This window comes from Pseudopipra pipra, chromosome 1 (assembly GCF_036250125.1).
Source record: "Pseudopipra pipra isolate bDixPip1 chromosome 1, bDixPip1.hap1, whole genome shotgun sequence".
Classification (NCBI taxonomy): domain Eukaryota; kingdom Metazoa; phylum Chordata; class Aves; order Passeriformes; family Pipridae; genus Pseudopipra; species Pseudopipra pipra.
This window is the reverse complement of record NC_087549.1, coordinates 151,220,759-151,245,588: the sequence shown is the minus strand read 5'-3', so window position 1 is coordinate 151,245,588 and position 24,830 is coordinate 151,220,759. Positions and strand designations below refer to the sequence as shown.

The window sequence follows — 24,830 nt, the reverse complement described above, 5'->3', positions numbered from 1 at the left end:
TATAAAAGCCAATGCAGAAGAATGTTGTAATTTCTTCCTCCTGTGGTATTTCATGGCCTTATTTTTGTCTTTCTCCTAAAATGACCGAGGACTTTGTGGGAGGGAAATTGAAACAAAACAGTGTATTTGGAAAAGTGATGCTTCAGGCCATTTTCTTTTACGTTCCTGGGGGGAAAAGAAAAAAAGAAAAAAAAAAACAGGAAGAAGAAGAAGCAGAAACAAAAAAGGAGGAATAGGCAGTAAAACCTTCAGATTAAATAAGCCCTCGGAAAAGTATTTGTCTCAGAGTAAAATCTTCACTGGGAAAAGCAATTGGGAGAAAAGCATCTATGCAGCACAGATCTGGTATCAGAAATGAAGTGTCTCCATGAATGAAGCTTTACACCAAAGAGCTGCAAAGCACACGTTGTGCAACAGAGAACCTGGCCTGAGAGCCAGAATCTGCAACAGGGACTGGGATGCCCAGTTCTCCATGAGGATAATGGCAGGGGAAAACCATCCCTGTCTCTGTAGTTTAACCTTTAAGTATCAAATGCATTGCAAACTCTACAGCCAGTCTAACACACTCTAAACAGGAATTTTAACACAAAGTGACCAAGCTTTGGAGTGGGAAGGAGGGAGGTCCATCCCATGCCCTAGGTGGGCATCGGGGCAGAATCAGGGCTTTGAAGCCACTGTGCCATCTTCCACTCTCGCCCACCTTCTCGCTGGCCCACTTTTCTCTCACTTGCAACATCCCGCTGGCAACACACAGGGTGACACTTGCTCCTCCTGTGAGTACCTGCCAGCCCCTGTGCAGCAGCGCTCACTCTCAGCTGGCTGGGATCGATAGTCCCTCTCACAGCCCTCCCCCTGCACAGCTTCCTCTCTAACGAGCCGCAGCCTCACCCCCGCGGCCTGTCTGGATTTGATTGATCACAACGAGACTTTCCGATCGACTGTGAAGCCAAGGGCTGAGGGCTAATTGACCACTTTCTGCTCTCTCAGCAGCTACCTGCTTATTTTGCTCCTTCCTCGTGGGCGAGAAGCGCAACCTCCACAGCACACGGGGAGAGCAGGACAGGAGGATTGGCCCCCAAGAGCCACCGCAGAATTTGGCAGGTCCTCTCCTTGCTCGTGCCACTTCTGCAATTCTGGACTGAGCTGAGACCAGAGGGAGAAAGCAGAGCTCAGCGAGTGCTTAGTGGCAAGAGGAGATTAAAAGACATGCTGTGATTTTGGGCAGAAGGACCACGTTTCTGCACAGCTCCAGGACTCTGCTCTCAGTCTCCGTGCTGTCAGTGGGCTGGTGATGGGGTTGCAAAACAAACATGTGGGGCAGCTTTCACACAGGCTTTGTTCTCCCTGTCCTCTTGACTTGTAGTATCACATGAACCCAAGTACACTTGCCCTCATGATAAAAAATGAGCCATCAACAGTGCAGGAACCGGACTGGGCAGCACAGGGCCACACACTCACCCAGGTCTGCAGAGCACACGTACTGCCCTGAGCTCAAAGTGCTCAGGGCCTGACAGGTCTGCCCTGCCCCCCCTGCCAGCTCTTCCCCATCCAATCCTCACACAGCTGTGCTTCTGCATGCAAGGCCTGCTGCTTGCTCCAGTGCACACAAGGCAGCTTCTTCTGGAGAAGAAATGTGGAGTTGCTCAAGCTGTGCCCCCCACAGCCATCACCTAAGAGTGACCTGCTCCCCTGGTGCAAGGCAGAAGGTCATGGCTGCTGTATGGACTCTACTTCATCCTCCAAGCCTGGTGGAGGGAAGAAAAGATGATGACACTGAGGAAAAGGCAGATCTTGCCCCTAAACCCAGCTGAGGGCCTTGCAGAACTCGAGACTGAGAGCATGACAGCTCACCAAGGCAAAGAGCAGTCTGCAAGGGAGGCAGTGTGGTGAGTAATTTCCTCTCCTATGGTGTCCAGCCTGGTGTGGTGCAACGGAAAGCCACAGGCAGCAGAAAGCTGTGGGCCTTTTGTCCATGTTGGAGAAAGTCTGACCTGAAGACTTTCAGAAGAGAGAAGCCCATCACCCTTGAGGCTGTGGACTGACCCTGCACCATGAAGGCAGCAGCACAACACCTCTGAACTGGCAGAGCAGCTGCTCAGCTGCTCCGAAATCAGGTCACTTATTAGGCACAGTGGGGAAACAGTCAACTAGGTTTAGAAGAAAGCTCTGGAGAAATACAGTTCAGCTCAATATTGATTCCCACGGCTCCGTTACAGACAGACAGAATTAATTTCCAGGATGGAAAGAAACATATGCCTGCATATCAAAACAAAATACAGAAGCCTTTCCAGTTCCCCGGCTGCATTTCAATGGAAACCAGAAGGCTGTCACGATGGAAAGATTTCAGTTTTCTAATTAATCCTCCCTGCTGAGAGTTTAATGCCGCTAATTGATGAGGAGAGGCGGTGTCCAGACAGCACTTGCAATTCCTTTTTACATCTTTAGACCAAATTTTCTCTAAATTAAATAATAATAAGGCAGATTTGCTCCCTGCATGCACTGTGCTCTGCTCCAGCTCCCTCCTCCCTAGAAGATGTCTGGTTGAGGGAAGGGAGGCGAAGATCATGTCAGAGCTCTTTACAAGTGTTGGAAGTTTTCCTGGAAAACATCATCTCTGATACTGTCACTTCCACAGAAGATGCCAAGAGAAAGACCATTGGTGCCAGGGACACTGCCTGTACCGTGAAACACCCAGCCCCTACCCTCCTTGGATATGGGAAAGAGCTTCTCCCAGTTCAACAGAGCCATCACTCAGCCAAGAGATGTCCCATAACACCTCCAGAAAACCACACAAAATGTACTGCAGTGTCAGGAAATGGATCATCAGGCCCCACAGCAGAGCCCCAGGGGCCCAACAAGGTGCCAGCACCAGCAAGAAGATTTTGCTGGTGCAGAGCAGGCTTGGTTGCTCACCTGCACGACAGAATGGTTCTGGTCTTTAATCCTAAATACTGATCTCACACGACCAGGAGACACCTTTGGAGACAGTGAAGTGATCCTAAGTGCAAAAGCCAACACAGTCTCAATATGAGAAGGCAGTTCAGCACATTCCTGGATAGGAAATGTGCTGTGTTGAGCACATGCTCTAGTTCTTCCCTGAATTAGTTAAGGACAGAATTTGTCCCTTTACCCTCAACATTCAGTGATTTCAATCCAGGAGGTGATAAGTGCTCTGAGCTGCAAATCAAGTTGGGAAATGCGAAATAAAAAACAATCCATGTGCACGAGAGGCTGTGCTATGGTTACCAAGCAGCAATAAACGAAGCAATGTTGATGGTCCCCAAGCTCTGGCCTGAAACTCCAGCCCTGCTCTGTTTGTCATGGCAATAGCATTTCCACCTGCACCTTTCTGACACGTCCTCTGGGAGTCTTCACACACCACTGTCATAGATCATGGCCAAGGGAGCCCGGAGCCAGCTGTGCAGATGTGCAGCTGGCTGACCTCTCCTTACCAAAAAGGCTTCTATTATTTTTTTTCCCCCCCTATTATTAGTTTTCAAGCCACCTACTCCATCATAAATATAAAGTAAAATTAGCCTATTCCTAGAACGCTAAAAAAAGACGAGCTGATGCCTGCACAAACTGAATCCCAGCAAGTCAACGGGAAGGCTCCAAGCACGCCAGGAATGTCGAGTCCAGAGCTTTTGGCCCCTTTCCTACAAAATCCCACTGCTGCAAGCAACCTGTGCACGTGCAGGTCGAGTCACGGGCGTGCAGAGTCCCTCACCTGCACAACCTGCCTGCTGCTCCTCCACAGAACCCTGAGCAAACTACCCCTGTCTGCCCAACAGCCTATTAATAAATATGCACCAGGGAGAAAAGCTGCACGCCAGCAGGGAGGTGGACCAGATGATCTAATAGGACCTTTTCCATCTCTTAACTTTTATGCTTAGTCACAGGACAAATATCTCCCACGTTGTGAAGGAACACGCTGGCTTTGCTTGCCCATGCTTGTGATGGGAGAGTGTTGCCCTCTGAAGACATTTCGTTTTCCAGCTGTTCACAGAATGGTTGGCATTGAAAGGGACCTCAGGAGATCTTCTAGTCCAATCCCCCTGCTAAAGGAGGTTCATCTAGAGCAGGTTGCACAGGATCATGTCCAGGCAAGTTTTGAATAACTCCAGAGAGAGCTAACAGGACTTACCCAGCAGAGTTAAACAAGAGGACTTGCATTTGCCTGGTTTTCGGCCTCAGTGGGCTCCAAGGCACCCAAGCAAGTCCCCGAATACCTGTCCCAGCAGCCACAAGCAGTACAGGAACCCCATTTCTGTATTATGAGAGTATTTGTGCTTCTCTGAGAGCTCAAGCCTGACCCTGTCCAAGGTGGAAAGGCACTTCATTTACTTTTGCAGGAAGCAGGTTGGCAAGAGAACAGACAGCAAACACCTCCTCCATCAACCTTCTAAGTCAAGCCTCCTGTGACAGACTGTCAGAAAACAGCTCAAAAAAACCCCAACCACCCCAGAAAGGGAAATAAAAGGAACCAAAGGATCTGGGGAGAATAGACTCCCGTGCAGCTTAGGTATTTATGTTTACATGGAAATTTGCATTGGCACTGATTCATACCATAGCAGCAGCAAGGCCCTCTTCTGGTTTTAAAAATGCCTGAGAACTGCAAGGCTTCCACAAGAGACCATCCCCACATATAACCTAAAGAGAAACTGAAAGCCCCAAGATTACGAGTCTGCAAACTTCACCAAGTAAGGAAAAAATATTTCACCACACAAATCATAAAAAAAGACCCCACACTATGAAAAAGAAAACCCAAAAACCAAACAAAAAGCCACACAATCTAAATATCTTTTGCATCAAAGGATGGGAATAGCAATGCTGAAAAGGGAGTTGGGGGTAGAAGATTTTACTTCATTTTCTAGTTCAGCTGCTGGACACAGGATGACAGCACTGCCAAGTCTCACAAGTTTCAGTGTTTTTCATAAGAACCTGGTTCCTGGAGTCACATGATTACATCAGAATCCACACTTCCCTTATTTTTTTCTTAAAAAGAAGTACTTGTAGATGTCAAAAGTTGAAGAAACGTAAGTATGAAGCCTGAAATGCTCAAACCAGAAGAAATGGAAACATCTATTTTAAGAGAAATAAATCACTATTTTTGGAAGAAAGAATGTGATCTAGGATTCTTTTTCCCTGATACTATACACTGGAAACCTTAGACTTGACAGGGAATTACTTGATTTTGGGAGCTGGAGGGTTGTTTCAACACCTCCATCTGTAAGTTACCAATGAGAAAATACAGCTTTCATAGCAACACCTGCCTAAAAATTAGGCAGCCCCTTTGATGGGCTGATGCTGGCCTCCCTAGTCAAAGAGCATTATGCATTGGGGGACAATATCAAGGCATAGCAGTTAAAAAAAAATAATAATAGAGCAGAACAGCTTTTCAAATTTTGCCTGCACTTTTTTCATCCAGCATGAAGCAGGGTAAAGCCATGGAAGTCAGCTGTGCCAGCTCATCTGCTGGCACCCCCTGCTCACCAAAACTACCAGATCTGCAGTTGCTGGTGGATCTTGCCCAGCAGAAATAGCTTATGGTAAAAATTAGTCTATGAATAAGGACTTGAGCTTCAGAAGAGGCCTGTGTTGGCTCTCACACAGCTCGTCTCGTGCTGTTGCTGAGCTCTGGGGCACCATGTAGTGACACCACAACACTGCAGGCACCTGAGCTGCAGCTACCTACCATTTAAAGGAATAATAAACTTTGGCCCCATGTTCAAACACTCACAAGCACCACAAAGAGGAGGAGACTTCAGGTCACATTTATTTCCCATGTTTACATGGAACAAAACTATTAAGATCTACAAGACTTGGATCTGGGGTGTGCTATGCTCTGCATTGAACACACTATATCCATGGAAAAAGAGGGTAAACGCCACACTTGTGATTAAACCAGAGGTCTTAGCCCATTCTGCCCGAAGATAACTAACAAAGATGCAGAGGAATTCAGAGGAGGAGAAGAACAGGAAGGGCTCGAGAAGCTGTGGTGCACACAGCAGCTTCTGGCTCAGGGTACTTGCACAGGCAGCAGCCCCAGAGCCAAGCCCAGAGGGTAGCATCCATCACCCTTGACTGGAGCTCAAGTGAGCCATTCCTCGAGCTCCAAGGATTTGCCTTTCATCAGTTTTCCATCAGAGACAGCAGCAAGTCCCTGCTCCCGCTCGCAGGGCGCGCACGGGGGCAGAGAAAGGAAACCTCGCTGCTCCCGCTGGCAAACGTCTGTGGGTTTCTGCATTATCTCATCTCTGAGATTACAAGGAAGTGAGCACAAACCTGTTCAGTCACATTGTTCCCGCTCACTCCTGGCCAAGGGCCGGGCCATTACGCTGCTGTGTTCCTGCTGTTCCCAGGACGGATCTGCTGCTCCTCTGCAGCCCTCGGGTAGTTCCAACCCCTTCCCGCAGCACACAGGACACGCTCCTGCCTGCCCTGGTTGCAGAAACCACAGCCGAGCACCAGCAGAGATCATGCACAGCATTAGAGGTCAGCCCACAGCTATCAAGTTGCTGACCTCAGCTACCACCGCTGCACACAGTGTGTAACACACCCACCCCTCGCTCCTCTGCCACCTGCAAGGGATGGGCACATCAAACCCACCGCTCCCCAAACCTCCCTACCCAAACAACTCCCTTCTGCCTACCCAGGATTTGCCCTCCCTTCTCTCTGTCCACTCTCAGGTGCCTGCAAAGTGTGGCTGGACGTGGGGAATATACCACGGGGGCTGCTGCAACCTGGCTGCAGAGGTGGCAAAACACCTGGGGACCTCCTGCCCTCTCGAGCTGTCACAGGTGCCCTGATTCTCCTCTGGTTAATGCTAATCTTGCTGCATTTGGTTCTCAGGGATGTGAGTGCTGCTGCCTTTGGACTGCACAGAAAAAAAAAAAACCCAGAAAGTGAATCAAGGGCCTACAAATAAATAAATATTTTAAAAAAATAAATAAATCAGATTAACCAAACGCTAAAACACCCCTTGCTAAGACTCTGCCTCGATGCATCACTGTAGAATCACAGTCCCCTTTTTGAGCAAATGTGATCAACAACAACAACAAAAAAAGATGCAATAATGGGTTTGTTTGCACAATTTTATCTGCACCTTTATTCCCCCAAAAGGATTTGCTTTAAAAGAAAAATACCACCCATAATGTTTCTATCCTTGTTTATTTCAGAGGAGATACACAGCTCTGTAATGCTATTAGTACCTTTCCCCTTCTTGCAGCAAACCCTAAGGAAATGAGACATGCTAAGAAAACTAAACAGACATGGAAGTTACAGGTCCTTTTTTTTCACCCCCTTTTTTAAATGAAGTAAGTATATTCTTAGCCGAGTTCTAAAAACCAGATCACACATACAAAGAAACGAGTTTGGAAATCCCCCTCCCTCCACCCCCACTGCTATTTGCTAAGGAAACCAGATGCCCAAACCCAGCCAAAAAATGATCTCAGCCATTCTTAAGAGAGCCTACAGTGCATTTTCATGAGTCATGGAAAGCAACAACTCGTTGCTTTGGTAATGCAAGGTAAGCAACTGGTCGCCCATCCCCAACCAGACTTGCAGCAGTAAGTCAAAGAGCAGGCCGTGTCTTGACAGATTACGTCAGACACAGCCCCAAAATAGAGCCCCACGGCAGGAGGTTTTGTAGGAAATGCCACAAAGGATGTCCTATGAAAGCATTCAGCGGCCAGGATCCCCCATGGTCTTGATCCAGGGGTGTTTATCAGTGCTCCACTTCCCAGCCCGTGCTCTCAGAGCAGGCAGAGATGCTACAGGCAGCAAATGGAGAGGGAAGTGACAGACAGGGGCAGGGACTAGGAAGAAAGCAAGTGCCTTATCCATGCTTTTCCCACAGACCAGGGCAGATAGGAAACCTTCTGCCCACCAGCCCCAAAAACAACATTGGGGCAAGAATTGCAGGATGCTTCATCTACCAGGCTCTTTCCAACCATTCCAGCAAACACATGGGACTTGATGCTTACATGGACACAGGTGAATGACAGATGTACCTAAGCTTTCAAAAGGCCCTGACCAAACTGCTTGCTTTGTAAAAATATGTATTATATAGATCATTTCCCCACCATCTTCTTTGGGTGAAGGAGACTCCTGCAATGGCACCACTCAAAGCCCTTGGTGATACTCCTCAAACATGGCCATGAAGATGGTTGTGTTCCGTGATGCTGCCTAGAGCCCTTCAATCACAGCTGTCCAAGGGTTTGGAAATCCAGCCCAAGACAGGTCAGAGAGGTGAGAGATCCTTTCCAACACATCCCATGTTCTTCCACAAATACCTCCCACCATCATCACCTCTGGTGACTCCCACAGCAGGACACACAGTCGTTGCTGCATGAGAAGCTCCCACAAGGTGAGGCACCAAAACTGCACCTCTCTGGCAATGCACAGAGCTACAAAAGACAAATCAGTTTCCCAAGTAATTATGAACCAGGTAATGGAAGTCTTGTTCCATCTCAACCAAGTCCCCAACAGCTCTGGGTCTCCGTGACAGTCCAGGATGAAAGTGCAGTGTGCCAGACCACCTCCCTGGGACACCCCAGCTGCCTTCCTGAAAGGGAAGTGCTCCAGCACAGGATTTCCCAGACAAAGACCAAGACTGGAACCAGCTCATCCCCAGCTTCATCTGTCTTCATCCAGAGATGAAAGCAGTTACAACCTTCAGCACAGTTACAATCTTCTTTTTGTGCTGGGTCCAAAAGCCAGTTGTGAAAACATACATCCTCACCCCTTAGAGCCCCATCACAACACTGACCAGGCACACACCAGATGTTAGTCACTCCTGTAATGCTGTAGGTGAATTTGAGAAGTATTGCAATGATTAAACAAACATTTTCTCTCTTTTTCTTGAGTCATCAGCCAGGTAACACAGAGACACACATCGTGCACATCTTTAACATCACAGCACCTTGGGAAGAGCACCATGGAGAGCCTCAAAAAGCACTCCCAACCCAAACAAAAATAGGTAAGACCGGTCATGGTTCCCCAAATCCTCCATTTGAGCCAAGCAAGATGATGCCAAGCCAGTCTTCAGACACAGACAGGCAGCAAGAGCAGCAAAACTACACCTTTCCCTAACCTTTTCTCTCTGGCACAGCACAGCTCAGGAACAGCTCAACAACATTCAGAGCTGGACCTTGACCCTTTCAATAAAACCAGTAATGCAATAAGCTCAGCACAGCTCAATAGTTTCTGTTTATCTCTTTTACTTTCTACCAGCACCATCCAAAGAGAAATAACTGAAATATCTTGCATATTTCTCTAATGACTCTTGCTACTCAGCACCAGCACTGGGGGGACTAAGACCAAGGACCAGCAAATGCATTCCACTGCTTTATTAACCCTGGTTTCCCAAAAACTACTGTCCAAGAAGGAAGCCAGCAGAAGGATTGCAGCACAGGGATCAGTGCCTGTAGTTCTGTGCTGAAAGGCAAACAGAAGGCATCAAGGTTGCAGTGTGAGCATCTTACATAAGCAAGGAAAGTTTTCCAGAAGCTTGGCCCAGCCTGAGATCTTTACTGAAGGATGCTTCATCCAGCAAAACAAGCCCTGCTCCACAGCTCCACACTATATCAATGCACTGATCAATCTCAACAGAAGGAAGCCCAAATCTCTGATATCTGATTTTCAGGTACAGGATATTCATCATTTACACACTCAAACCACTCTGCCCCACAGTCCAGTCCACAGACCTCCCTCCAGCCACTCACTCCCACAGAGTTATCACCCTGCTAGAGATAAGACTATTATCAGCCCCTATCAGCATCACCCAGCTACAGATAACACTGTTATTAGATGCCCTTTGCAATGACCCAGCATACAAAAAAGGGACAGTTCCCTCCAGGTAGTGACTGATCAAGGAAAAGGTGAGATGTAGGGGCGGGCCAAAGGTGGCACAGAGGATGTGCCAGGTACAGAGCCCAAGGAGCATGCCCCAGAGTTAGTAAACTGGTTGGTTAAGAAAGTCACATGATCTGTAAGGATAAAAGGGCGCGCGAGTTTGAATTAAACCTCTTTGTCTCACCACCGCACGAGGAGCATCACTTATTCCTTGTTATACAAGGGTCACATGCTACATATGGCGCTCGAACGGGACAATTTTAGCTTATATTAAGCGAGATATTTCATCCTGAATCAGGAGATTAGCCGGTGACTCCGGGATCGTCTCGATTTTTCGGAGATGGGAGTCTTTACCGCAAAAAACTTTGACGTCAGTAAACCCCGTGGTCTTAGTGGCATCTAAGAGACGGATAGTTAGTTAGCGAGCTCAAAAAAGATTAGGTAGTGCACAGAAGAAGAGAAGAAAGAGTTAAGGAAGAAGCCGAGAGGTCAGAGCAGGCAGCCGGAGAGAGCGGAGAGGGTCCATGCAACATCAAAGCCGGTGAGTCTGTCTGGAGCGAATCCGCACGTCTAAGACTGATCCCTGGGCGAGACGTGGCTGCAGCTCGGAGCCCCGAGCTGCGGAGCACCTTAAGATCGTCAGGGAAAAGCCTGTTGATTCCCTAAGTGTCGGTCGTTTGGTAAAAGCGGTATTCCGCTACCGACTGCTGCTGGATCACGTGCGAGAAGCTTTCGCTGCTGCCCATACCATCCCAGCCCCACCGCGCGACCCCCGCATTGCCTTTCTGCCCAGCGGAAAGCGCAAAGCTCCGTGCCGCTGCACCGCCGGCCGGCACCTAGTGCCTGTTGCCTAGCAACTACTAAACCCGTAGTTTGAAAGTACCCAAGAAGCGGCCGAGCCAAGCAGTGTGCTGGCCGCCCCCTGCGCGTCTTGCGCACCGGAGGAGACTTGGCCAAACTCCTGCCGGCCCCTGCCTGTTAGTGACGATAGTGTAGACCCTTCAAGTTGAGGAAAAACCTTTCAGAAACCGCGGAAACCCCAAAAGAACTTTCTGCCGCTTTTCGCCGCCAACCCGGCGCCTCGCGGCGCCCGCCGAGCCGCGCGCGCCGGGGACGCCCCGCGTCTGCGGACGCCGCCCCGCGCGGCCCCGGCCCGGGCGCTAGGACCGCGCGGCCCCGAGCACGCCGCCGGAGCCGCCCCCGCGGGTCCTAGCCCCCCCGCCGCCGCCGCCGCCGCCGCCGCCGCCGCCGCCGCCGCCGCCGTCCCGAGCTTGCAGTCTGCGCCGGGACACCAGCCGCCAGCGCCGGAGCCCCACGGTCTGCCATCGCCGAACCAGCATCTGCCGAGCCTGCCCCCGCGCCGGGACCTGCCCCGAGCTGCAGCCGCCTCCAGCCGTGCGCAGAACCGCCCACGCCGCCGGAGCAGCACCCCCCTCGCCGCAGCCGACACAGCCCGGACCTCCCGAAAGCCGCAGAAAAAAGACTGCCGATAGCCCAAACTGCTTCAAAGGGACTCAAAACGTGTGCTCCCAACCCCTCGAAATAAGGTAACATAAGACACCTGTTTCCATAGAAACCTCTGATACATTGAAACAAAACTCAGACTCTGGAGTTTTGCTAAACTTTGCAACATAAAGCAGTTTTACTCTGATAAACTCTGCCTGCACGAGGCACACAGAGAAAGACAAACAACCCACACCACACCCCCCCCGCACACACTGCTGAAAGCAAGCACAGCACAACACGATAACACAAACTCAGAGATCATACCGGGAAACACGTGAGCCACGTAAAACAAGTCGCTGGGAAGAGACAGACACTGCCATGCGAACTTCTGACCCCCGGGTCCACACAAGGCAGTCCTGTTACAGTGATGGGGAGAGTAATTTAATGTATTCATCCCTTTTCACTGCGAATGAACAGCGAACACGTGCACAGCCATGGCCGCAGCCATTTTCCTCCCCCACACAAACTGTACTCCAACCTTTCTTTTCCGGCCGAGAGCCCAGCCCCGCCCCCCACTCGCCACCTGCACTGACCACCATCCCCCCACAAGGAACCGGTTTTGCCGAAACCAAGAGGGATGGGAGGGATGGGAGGAATGAAGGGGAGAGGGAGATGGAGGGGGAGAAGGAGGGGGAGAAAGAGCTAAACATAGTTCCAACGGGAGGGATCAATAGGGCACAGGAGAAAATTTCAGCTAACATGTGGGAACAATGTCTGGACGAGGCAATACGAAAGGAAAACCTGAATATTATTCAGGCTTGCCCAGGCGATATGAGCCTAAGCCAGCCCCCTCAGAGTCAGGCCTTGTATGAGGCCGCAGAAATCCTGAGGCAATTGGTAAGTGGTTCTGGTCTGTCCTTAACCAATATATTTAAATATTTGGAGGCATTGAGTTACACCTACCCACTCACTACATCTGACTGGAAAGAACTGGTAAAACTAGTTCTCAGTGACACCCAATATACAGTCTGGTTAGCTGATTTCCAGAAAAATTGTTCTATTCATAGGAAATACCTACAGGCAGACACCACGGCACATCAATCAGGCGGAAAAGCAAATTATAATTTAGATTCACAATCAAAATACCATAAAGAGATAGCCAGGCAAGCCCTAAAGGCTATGGAAAACATTATCACTGCAGATCAAAATGATTATCTATCCAATAGTGAAGGGTTACAAAGTTATACTGAGTTGAATTTAAGATGTTTGGACCAGCTACAGTCGACTTTAAATAAGCAAATTGAATACAATGAAGCCAGAGAGATGCTGTACAAGCAATTGGCTTTTGAAAGAGAAAATGCAAGAGCTTTGCAGAGCTCTCCTGCAAGAGAGAACTGTGACTTTACTGAGCTAGTGCGACCCTATCAAAAGGCTAGCTCTGAGAAGCAGCTACCTGCCTCTCTAGCTGCAGCTTTAGATGCCCAGATGAGAACACACAAAGAAGTCAGACACACAACTAGTTGTTTGAGTTGTGGAGAAATAAATCACTATCAGGAGAATTGTCCCTGGAAACCCCTAATTGCAACATTCCATAAACACCCTAGCAGCAGAGAAATGACTCAGTTGTACCAAGGGTGCCATACGCAAAACAAAAGATGTGCTACAAGTATTGTATTGCTTGTAATAGCATTGCTAGCTGTACTCTTTTTTAGCACTACTGTTCATGTGCAAAAGAGAAAACTACTTAAGGCAAGCCACACACCAATAACCAGCCCCCAAAATAACCATGTACCCTGTACCCCAAAGAAAGGTGACAGGTGGAAAACATTACAGATGCTAACAGCAGAACACGCAGTCAAAACACATGCAGAAGCCTTGCAGATTGGACTGCCTCTATTTAAAGGGTTTCTAGCAAAATTGTCACAAGTGGTAACTGATTCAAAAAACAATTCCTTACCATTCTCTGTCACCCTGAGGATACCCAGAAACCCCTCTTTCCCATCATGGTTTTAAGCAGTGCACAAACTATTCAAACTCACTGCTGGGCTGTACCTCCTCAGGAGATGCAAAATACCTCAATGAAGTATCAGACAGCCATAATACATCATTATGCAGAAGACACAGTAATAACCAATGCCACGAGAAATGAACTGCTAATTGTTCCTGCTGTTTTAACCAAAACTGCCCAAGGTGCAGATCTTCAGTTTGTTTCAGGAAGGATCCAACGACCACAATTCTGGACTTGCCATGGAAAAGATAACACAGCAAAAAAGCTCTACACAGGTAACACAGCTCGAGGTAAAAAACATTTGTATTTACAGGAGTTGCAGAAACCTCAAAGGGCTACCAGTTGCTTAAAACCGGTTTTAGCCATAAACAGAGGGGACCTACAACCTCTCTTTGTGTTGCTAGGGGAGAACTCCAACTTAAAGTCTGACAAATTGTTGATTACAGAGGCAAACCAAAAATTAGAGAATTATACCAAGGTAACAAAGAGCAAACAAAACAGGGGAGATCCTGAAAAGCAAATCTGCCTAGTTTTTGTTTCCAGTAGGTATGAAGCATTGCAGCTTTGTTTCAGTGGGATCAAACTGAGAGAAGCCGCTGTTAGTTCTAAAACAGCTCTTTCAGTCATACCCCACCACCTAAATCTGTGTAAGTTGCTATTGAGTTTGTAAGCTTGTCATTTAGGGCAAAGCACGACTGAGGATCTGGACGGAAGAAATCCTGCCTTTACCAACATTCCAGCCTTGAAAGGACAATTTGGATAGGATGACAGCTGAGGACGCTGGATTTCAAGATGCCCTGGCAAGTTTTGGTGGTAATATTTTAATCCATCTCCTTAAGCACAGATTGTGGCAGAAATCAACAGTTTACCTTTAAAGGCCACACCAGATGCAATACTGAACCAATGAAAGGCCTCAGGGCCTTCACATATGCATCTAGGAAAACACAATATGCTGCAATAGACTTAAACAAATCCTGCCACGGAACAGTGAGAAAACTACAAGCCATGAACTAAGCTTCTGTATAGTTCTGGACTGATTGTCATTACCTTGGGAAAATTTTAAAACAATCCTTTGATGTTATGATTGTGCTTATTATGCTATGAGGTTGATAATCTGTTTTGAAAGTTAATTTCCTTGAGATATTGTTAACCCTTACCTGTTTTTTGAAATGTGTTCTGGTTAGTTCCTGTGAGTTACAAAAGGTATGATTTGTATACAAATGCACGCAAAATCACATCCTGACCTGCCACAGCCAGTGACTGACAGAAACTGAAAAGCTGCTAAAGCAGCAATGTTTAACACTATACCCAGAGTTTTAAAGCAAGCAATTGCTTCATTCATTCTCCATCAAAATACAGGTTCTCTAAGAGACCATTCAAATAACAATCAATAAAGCTACATCATCAAAGTATGCCACACTGTCAGGAAACCACCCTAGAGAGTTAAATGCAAATGAGGCTTGGCGATCAGAGATATACATTTTGAATTGGACATATTGAAATTGTACATGCAAATAGATATACATTCACAAAACATAACTGCCACTACATTCACTAGACAAAACACAAAAGTGTAAAACACATGAGTTACTTGCTTAGCAAACCTTTGGTACTCTAAAATAGATTAACATTTATAATAAGCTGTTATCTTCCTATGAAATAGGAAAATTCTCATGTCAAGCATTTCACACTGATCCATAAAACAGTAAAAACACATATTGAAAAACGTGCTAAGTTTAAACAAAAGGGGGGAGAACTGGTGTAACCTGTAAGAACATCTGGAAAAAGCTATGTATGTTATAAATTTTTGAGTTGTGACAGTGCTGAAAGAAGCAGGTCTGAAAAGCAGCACACACCTCAGGCGTTTGTTTCTCCAAAGTTGCTAATCATAGTAAGATTTGGTTTCAGGACGATGGATGAGATACCTAGGTTTGTGACATGGAGAGAAAGCTATGCCTAAAAGTTATAGAAAAGAACTCAAGCAGGTTTCTTCCAGGTGTGTAAAACCCTATTCAAATATGTGACCACAGCAACAGGAACCAGAGCAACGCAGAAGTTTGGAAAAGAGTTATGTTATGTTTTCAAGTTTACATTAAGAAATGACCAACGTGGTGAAAAGCAATCTCTGGAATGTGTGTGTGTGTGTGTTCATGTGTGTGTTCAGTACGGTGGCCACCGATGTATGATATGAGTGTGTGAATGAAAATGGTTGTGTGATTGGTCAAATAATAAAAACCAAACACCTCACAAATAACATTACCTCAGCCACAGGTCGCTTTTGAGAAATTGTAGTTTGCTAAGATTACCCTGTTCTTAAATAAAGTTTGAAATCCCCAGTTATAAAAACCCTCAGATTAAAAAGTTATAAGTTTATAGACAGTTAAGATAAGCCCCAAGTTAATAAAGTAATTATCCAAGTTGCACTACCCTATAGGAATATAAGAAGGTTTTAAAAGGTTTACATTAGAGTTAAGCAACTGAGCAAGCAATGTGCCGGATCACTGCGAAGCTTGGTAGTTTTATAATGTTTTGATTGTTAAAATTGTTGTTTGCATTGTTGTTTGCATTTTTGTTCATACTGTTTTTGTGACTTCTTAATATAATTAAAAGAGGGGATGTGTAGGGGCGGGCCAAAGGTGGCACAGAGGATGTGCCAGGTACAGAGCCCAAGGAGCATGCCCCAGAGTTAGTAAACTGGTTGGTTAAGAAAGTCACATGATCTGTAAGGATAAAAGGGCGCGCGAGTTTGAATTAAACCTCTTTGTCTCACCACCGCACGAGGAGCATCACTTATTCCTTGTTATACAAGGGTCACATGCTACAGTGAGAGGCTGAAAGGAAGAGAGTATTTAAAAGAGGGTTTCTTTTCATGCACACTCGCCTCTCCTTCAGTTCACCTTCACCACGAGTGATAACAGGCCTCACCTTATTACACTTTTCCCCCAAGCCATTTCACCTGAACAAACCTTCTTTATCAAAGCACTGCCTCATGCAGGGGATGTCCCAACCCTTAAATCTGTATCAGAGGCAAGATATCCCTGTTATCAAGAGCTGGTGAGAGCCAGACGTGCCCATTAATTACCCTGTATCCACCATCCTTCTGCAGGGTCCTCATGCCTCGAGATAGAGCATCCCTGTTGCACCTTGCAGAGCAAAAGGTGCAGACAGTCCACTGGGAACAGATTAAGCATCTGCTTAACTCTTTGAGGTTCTTATTTATGGAGAGCACTGCACTATTTCCAGTTCACAACTGGACTATGACAATCTGACTTCTGCTCAAGGACAATAAACCCAAAGAGGCTGCAGCTCATAAGCACTGAGCAAATCCAAGTAACCCACCATCCTCATCATGATGGGCTTCCATGTACATTCCTAGAGTAGTTCAATTGAAAGGGACCTACAACAATCATCTAGTCCAGCTGCCTGACCAGACCACGGGACTGAAGGGCAAGGACAACCTCAAAAAAGACAGACTTCAACAGATACACCAAAGCAGCAGCATCTTCCTCAGAACCTCTGCACCGAGAGCAGCAGCAGCAGAACTTGTAGCACAAGACAGGGTTCACTTTTACACACAGTGTTTGGCCTAACCACTGTCACGTGCAAAGTTTTCAATATTCCCTTGGGGATTTAGGGGCACTTGGAAGCCGCTGTGCAAGAAACACTTGCACATGGACAAGACAAACACAACCACTGCAGGACAGTCCTGGTAGTACAGGAGCACTCAAAAGCATTGCAGGGGCCACATGCACCTTTTGGTACCAATGGATTTAAGACATTCCTACATCCCTTGCAAAGGCTTCTTATCTCACAAATTATTCTTCCCAAAGCAATTGTACAAAGTCTTTTCTCCCTCTGAATCACCCAGCTATCAAATCAGATGAGTTTTTGTTACTTCAGCACACAAGCTGCTGCTCACAGTAGGTTTGCAGAGCAGCCTCTGATCCACCCACCGAGGGCTATTTTTTCAAGCAATTTGGTGTTTAATCACTACCTGAGCACTTGAGCCATCCTCTCACCCCCACCAAGGACCTGCCCCTCACACATGTTGTTTACACAGTGGCCCACGCAGTAGTTGGCCAGCTCCTTCCAGGATCTGTCCCGGGCTGCTGGGCACGGCACACACTGCCAACAGGACTTTGTCCCATGGAGCTTCCACAGTGAGCCAGGGTTTGGCTCAGCTCCACCCTGGTTCATTGCTGTTACAGCTTGTTCTCCCTGGGCTGCCCCAAATCATCTTGGGAGAGTGGGGAGTATAAAATCAGGGAAGATTTCACAGAAATGACAATTAGTTCTGCATAACATGGTGGCCAGCCTGGGTTTTAACTCAGGAGAGCAGGACAGGCTCCAGCCTACCACAGATTCTCATTAAATTCTGAGCCCCTTGGTCTCCACTAACATTTGTATTAGAATCCTCCAAGACACAAAAAAAGTGTTTGGGGAATGCACTTGGGAGCAGAATCCTCTTTTTCAGAGGGTATAGATATATCTTCCACCTTTGACTCCTAAAAGCCTCAGAAAGTCCAGGTCGAACCCTCTGGGTTCCCTTCACAGACGTCCCAAGTGCCCTGGGAACAGAAGCTGGCCCTGAGAGCAGACACAGCGATGACATTCAACAGTGCCCCCACCCCAGTCACTGAGATGGGGACGTAGGGCAAAGAGCTGCAAGGGTCCCCACCAAGGACCATGCTAATGCTGCATCTTCCACCATTGTGGCCTTCCTGGCCCAAACCCTGTGGTTCCAGGGGAAGCTCCTGGAGCAACAGCCCAAGCACTGAAACAAAGCAGGGAGCCACATACTCCCAGTGTGCAGCCCCAAAACTCTTCTCTAGCCCCACTACAGCATTCTTCTCTTGCTCTTAGAGCCCATGCAACAGGTCTTCTGCCAGGAGTAGCTCCCAAGGGGCTTTGAAGAGGAAGACATCAATTTTTAAGGGAGATCTTTGCTTTTAATTTCTTGTGTCCATTAACTGGGACAGACTAATTGAATCTTAGAATCATTAAGGTTGGAAAAGATCATCATGTCCAACCATTAACTCAGCACTGCCAAGTCCACCACTAAACCATGTCCCCCATGTGCATGCTTTCTGAACACCTCCAGGGATGGTGATTCCACCACTTCCCTGGGCAGCCTGTTCCAATGCAGGACCACCCTTTGAGCTGGATACCAGCGGCATTTCAGTGACTAACGGGAAGATTACTCGGCCAGACCAGATCAGGACTGCAGGGATAGACAGAAAACAAACAAAAATGCCCACATATCCATGCTCACATACACCTTCACAGACAGAAAACCACTTGTCTTGTCCATTTGATGCTCACCACAGCACTGACCACATCAGATGAAGGCTCATGCCATGCGGGATATGGGGGTAACCCCACGGAGACAGCGTGTTTCAGGCACAACTGAGATGACATTCACCACCTCTGCACCTCACACTTCACTCAGCAAAGGCAGAAAAGGTGCCGGAAAGAAATGCTGAACTGACCTGGCCTGCAGGGCTCCATACAGGGATGGGGAACTGCTCCCCGAAGGGACTCACCAAAACCACTTGGTCACCCATTTCCCCTTGAGGAGTTTAAACAGGAAAATAAATAAAGTCTGGGGACTGGGGGTGAACCTGCCCAGCTCAGGATCAGTGGGCCATTTATAGCCCCCTTTTTCTAAAAAGTGTTTGATGACAAAAAAAAAAAAAAAAGTTGAATTCCATATTCCACCACTTATGGCTCCGCACTGCATTTTCCATCTCCCTGGTGCACAACTGACATTCTGCACATTTCTGTGCACTCTGTGCTTGGCCTGTGCCCTGAGCAGAGAAGGGAGTGGAAGTGACTGAGCCCAGCAGCCTCCTGCTACCATCAGGCATCAGGGAGCACCAATCCCATCACCTGCAGCTCCTCGCTGGGGGAGCCGGGCTGCAAAGGGCTTGGCCACCTTCCATGAAAGGCTGGCACATGGGATATGTGTCCCTTTCCTGTGCTGAGTCTCAGGATCTAAAGAGTCCAGAGATTTGTAGAGAGAGAAATTGCCTTTCCTTAAGCCAGATGAACTGCACAGGCTGAACTGTAGTTGAATATCTCTTTTTTTCCCCTGTTCTTCCAGATGATGCCCTCCATCAGGAGAGCCAAGGTGCACTCAGGGCAATCACTCCCTGTTTTCTTCTACATGTAGACAGGCTTGTACACTCCAAAGACAGCCTCTGCTACCTGAGCAGTCTAATAAAAGATATCCCTTCTAACAGCAAACCCTGACTCACTTCCCTCCAGCCTCGACCAGCAGGTCTACAACAGCAGGGCCAGATCCACCAGAACAGAAGATCCTGCCAGCTCTCACACTCGTTCCCACGTCCATCTGGGGAGAGCAGGGCTGGAAGCACATCCCTTTCCATGCTGCAGCAACACACTCCATCCCACGGCTCTGCCAGGGAGCCAGACACACCGTGTGATCCTCGCCGGCATCTTCCCAGTGGGAACATTCAGAAAGCATCAAGTCCAAGCTGCAGGCTGAAATCCCGAAGCATCATAAAGCAACAGGAACGTTTCAGGAGGGATGGAGCCGCTCCTCTGGCTGCTGCAGTCGCTGGCTCTTCACGCCGGAGTCGCTTCGTCTGGATGAAAATCCAGACTACATCTCTCTGCATGAGCACACTTCCCTCATAGGCTCTAACAGCCTCCAAAAAAAGAAATGCATCACCCATCAGCACACATTGACAGGGCAGAGCTGTGGGTTCCTGATGGAGATTAAGAACCCATGGAAAAAACTGCAGCACCAAAATCCGTTCACAGAAAGGAGGTATAAAAGATCCTTTAAATCCACATCCCACCAGGCTGGCAGCCCATCCAGCCTCACGTCCTGCCTCCAACAGAGGAGCTTTTACAAGCTGCAAAACCTTCCCAGGGCAAAGGCTGTGCCCAGGCATGGAGGTCTGCTCTGATCTGCAGGAGCCCTGAGAAACCTTGAACCTCCATTCATAACTGATGTCAAATTAGGGGTTCTGCAAACTGGACCATCTGACACAGGTATCACAACACACAGGTAGCCACAGGCAAGCCCCCAAATGCAACTATCTCATGCACACCTGAGGAACTGCTTCCAAGAGCTGCACTCCGTGCATAAATCTTGCACGGAGTTACATCAAACTGCACATACCAGACTGGAAATAAATTCATAAGGTGGCACAGAAAGAAATTCCCCCCAGCCACTCACTCTCACCAAAGAAGTGGAAGAGCTTGACCCTGGAAATCCCTGGGATCACTTAAATCCTGCACAAATCCCAAGTCTCCAAATCCCAAGTGAGCCCTGTGTTTTTGGTCCACGCACCAGCAACACATGCAGACTCTGCATCAAACCGGGATCAGGTCTGCTTCCAAAAACCACTGGATTACAAGACAGGAATTAAAGAGGAGGATAAAAACAGCAGCCGAGGGGGAAGCCGATCTCCAAACTGAGCAAATCCTCCCAGAGCATCCTCCTGACTCGTGGTACCGCTCCCCACGACAGCCGCTGGCTGAGTCCAGGTGGAAATCCAGCTTTCCAGCTCCGCCGGCCACTCGCCCCAAGCGGGGTTTCCCTCGCCCACAGGGGTCCGTGCCCGCCGCAGAGCCTTCCTCCCCACGCTCATCCCATCCTCACCGCTCCGGGCAGACGGTGCGGGGAGAGCTTTGCTGGACAGTGAGGGCTCTCCGGGAACCCCCGCGCCTCCCTGGTGTGGTCGAGACGCTTCCCAAGGAAGCGAGACCCAAGTGATCGCCGCCAGAAACTGCTGGCTCCAGAGGTTAACGCACCCCGGGAACGGATATCGGGGTCTAATCCCGGCGCTCGCTGTCAGCAGCTGCAGCTGGGACAGGCTTCCAGGAAACAACCTGGGAAAACCAGTGACCCGAGCGCACCAGCACAAGGAGGGGGGTTGCGGGGAGCTCCGGGGAAGGTCAATCCCTTAATCCTTCCATCCGCACCCACGGACACGGCTCCCGGCGCCCTCCTCTTGGAGAGCCGCTCCATCCCCTGCGAACCCCAAACCCAGCCGGAGGGACAACCCTCCACTTGCGAGACTAGAAAGGAAGGAAGAAAAAGCCACGGAAGCCAGTCCCGGCTGCAAAAACTCTCGGCCACAGCTGCAGACAGCGTAAAATAATTAAAAACCGACACTCTCCGGGCAGGCGGGCGCAGGGACCCGGCGGGAAGGGGGGGCTGCGGGCGGACTCACCGGTGCGGCGGCGGGGTCACTGTGCCATGCCCGCACACCCGGGGCTTGTCACCGCCGTGGGTCCCGGCGCCTGGCTCGGCTGGGAACAGCTCAGCTGGGCTCGGCTCCGCTCGGCTGGAGCCGGGCTGGGGCGGCGCACAAAAGCGGGAGGAAGCGGTGACGCGCGGGGCGGCCGCGGCCAATGGGACGGGGATGGGCACGGGGGGCGGACCGAGCGGGGCCACCGGGGGGGACGGGCAGGGCCCCGGCGCTGGGGGGCGACACCGGGGCGGGGGGTGGAGCGGGGCGGCTCCGACCCCCGGGGCAGTTCCGAGCCCCCGGGGCAGCTGCAACCCCCGTGCGGGATGATGCCCTGTCCCGCAGGGCATCCCTTGGGCTTCTTTTGGCCCGCAGGTCGCAATCCGCCGCGATGAGACTCGTGGGGCAGCTCCGACCCCCGGGGCAGTTCCGATCCCCCGGGGCACCGCCAACCCCCGGGCGGACTCGCATCCCGGATGATGCCCTGTCCCGCAGCCCTGCTCGGTCCCGTGGGGCTTCCCTGGGCCCCCACATGTCGTATCAGCCACGGTGAGACTCGTGGGGCAGTTTCGACCCCCGGGGCAGTTCCGACCCCCCGGGTGACACCCCCTCCTGCAGCCCTGATTGGTCCCGGTGGGGCTTCCCTTTCGGCCCTGGAGGTCGGATCAGCCCCCACTCCCACCCCGTGAGACACCGTGGGATCCCCCCCCGGGTTTGCTTTCAAGAAGGATGGAATGTGGCCTCTGCACTCCAGCTGGGGGTCTCTGGGACCTCCTGAAAGCTCCTGAAAAGAGCGAGCTGTCCCATGTAGGGCTAACTTGAAAAAGCAGGAGATGATGAGAAACAGCGCTGAAAGCCCCAGATTCTGGAATGGGGCTTCATCAGCTGAAGTGCTGGTGAAGCTGGTGAAGCCACTTGCTGCAGCAGTGTGGCTTTCTGCAGGGCCCAGCTTTCTCCATGTGGCCAGGATGTGAAGGAATTGCTCTCTGATAACTTGGTTTGGTTCTGTCTCTTTTGGGGGAATTGAAGCAAAATCGAGCCACAGTGAAGACGAAAGGGCAGAGGCTTTTGACTGTTCCCATGTCACAGCTTGCTCTTCAGAACAGCTCAGGGATCCTTGGGCAGCTCCCTGGGGAAGTAGAGAAGCCTCTGGGCTGCTCCAATTTACACCCACCTGTCCCAAGCCTCTGTTGTGTGTCCAAGTCCCTTTGGGCTCAACTTCCCATACGGGGAGAGCCAACAGTGGCATAAAAGCAAAATTCACCCCTAAATAAGGGCCAAAAAAGCCTGAAAAACAGATGGAAGTGGGAGCTGAGTTATGTACCAGATATCCCTCAGACTGGTGGGAAAGAGGGAAAATTCATGCAGACAATGGAAAAAGTAAGTAAGAATATTTCTCTGATTATTTCCTTGTTTCCCCATTTAGTAAATGAGGAAGAGGAACAAAGTCAATTCAAGATTTTGGTGGGGGAGAGAAAAAAATGGGCTGGATCCTAAAACCAGCCCCATTCCACTCAAGTTTTTAAGGAGTTGCTGCTGCAAGAAAGTTTGAGCCATTGCCTATAAAGGCAATAGAAACCCCAACCAGGGACCCCTCCTGAGAGATTCAGATCTCACATCCTCGTATACAATCGCGTGACCTATTAATAAAATCCATAGAAACGGATTCTGTATATACCAAATAACTGCAGATGGCTCCAGCCCAAACCGCTCCGGGTTCCCTCACTCCATAAATGATTTTACTAGGGCCAGTCGTGATCTTGATGTAATTGAATAGGTTTCACTCTTTTCTCTCTCCCTCCCCCTCCCCAGAATATTTGTGCAGCTTACGGAGAGACATCCAGGGGGACTGAGCTGGTTGCTGGAAGGAAGCTCTGACTCCAGCTTGCCTCATCCATTTGGGAAGCGGCGTAAGTCTAGCCTAAGCCACCTGGCTTTGGGAAGGAGGTTGCTTTTCTCTGCACCTTTCCCCTAACTCTTAACAGCTTTTAATAAAATTCTGGTAACTTGGCACATTTGAAATGTTGGCTGCTGCCCATCGGGTATGTATGTAATGAATTCCTGTGCTGCAGATGCCTTTCTGAAATAAATTACATGTGTTTACCTTGGGAACCAGGCACAGGACCCCAGGACTTCAGGTTCAAGTATTATAAGGCACTAAGTGACAAGCAGCTCCTTTAAAACCACCTGGTTTTAATGGGAATTGGTCAGGCACACACCAATTACTCTGAAAGCTGTAATTCTTCCAAGCAGCTCCTCTTTTCTGAGCGTGTCCCAGGTATCCCACTATGGGGATTTCAGTTCCAGGGTGTTCCTGAACAATATAAGGATCATCGCGTTGTGTAAAGGCTCTTTCCACTGATGTCAACAGCTCCCTGCCGATGGGCGTGCTGAGGATCTGCCCCTGGATTCTGCCTACTCGAGTTGCTCTAAAAAACATTCACAAAGCCTGGAAGAAGGATGGACAGAGGTGTGTGGCTCTGCGCGTAGTTTCAGGTGTCCTCCTACCAATGCTACCTCCAGCCTTTGGCACGTGTCTGGAGAGAAGTGAACACCTGCTCGAGGGTGCACAGTGCAGAGCAGTGGTAACCCAGCGTGTTGCAGGCAGTGCTTGTAGTGGCTCTGTGCGGTGAAATAAAATAGACGTGGGCTGTCCTCTGTCCCTGAGGACAACAGGTGGGGCACACCTTGTACCCACAGAGCCAAACTCCCCCTTCTTTTCCAAAACAGTGTCCAAACTGCCAGTAGGAGCCATTCTTTGCTGCATGCTGTCCTGTGCTGTGCTGGTGCACGTGCCAGGCGGTGAGATGAAAACCGGGTCACACAGAAAACCCACAGATGTGGGCTCTGATTCTTCTTAGTTGACTGGTGTAAATGTTGGGTGGATATGAAGGCTTATATCATCCTGATAGTATCTTCAGTGAAAAGTCTGATGGCACAATAGTGAGCTATAAGAAAAGCTGATGGTTCATCCACAGACCAAGAACTTTGCAAATCACAGCCCCAGGCTGTTCTATTTATGTTTCTCCTTTAATGACGTAAGCATTAGTATTTGTTGTGGGGAGAAAAAGGGGCAGATATTTGGCTTTTGCCTAACTGCTACTATTTTGGGCTAAGGCAGGGTTCCTGCAGGAAGTGAACACAGGTCCCAGAACATTGACCCAGTTCTGCTGTGACTAAGTATGCTCCATCTAACCTGAAATTCTCCCATGCCTTCTGTTTGATATAATATCCTTTCTTCCTTCCTGCCCTGGATGGCAGCATAAAGCTGTTGTGTGCTGTGAGACGTCTGCCAG

The 24,830-nt window shown here is 49.1% G+C and overlaps 1 protein-coding gene across 2 annotated transcripts in view; it reads right to left on the bottom strand.

Moving 5' to 3' along the window:
* The window catches only part of LOC135404395 (mitogen-activated protein kinase kinase kinase 3-like), an 85,374-nt gene extending 63,728 nt beyond the window's left edge, over nucleotides 1-21,646 (bottom strand). For both annotated transcript variants that reach the window (XM_064639123.1, XM_064639142.1), the window contains exon 1: nucleotides 21,517-21,646. The gene's annotated coding sequence lies outside the window, so the exon portion shown is untranslated. The remainder of the gene's footprint in view (nucleotides 1-21,516) is intronic.
* Nucleotides 21,647-24,830: the final 3,184 nt, after the last annotated feature.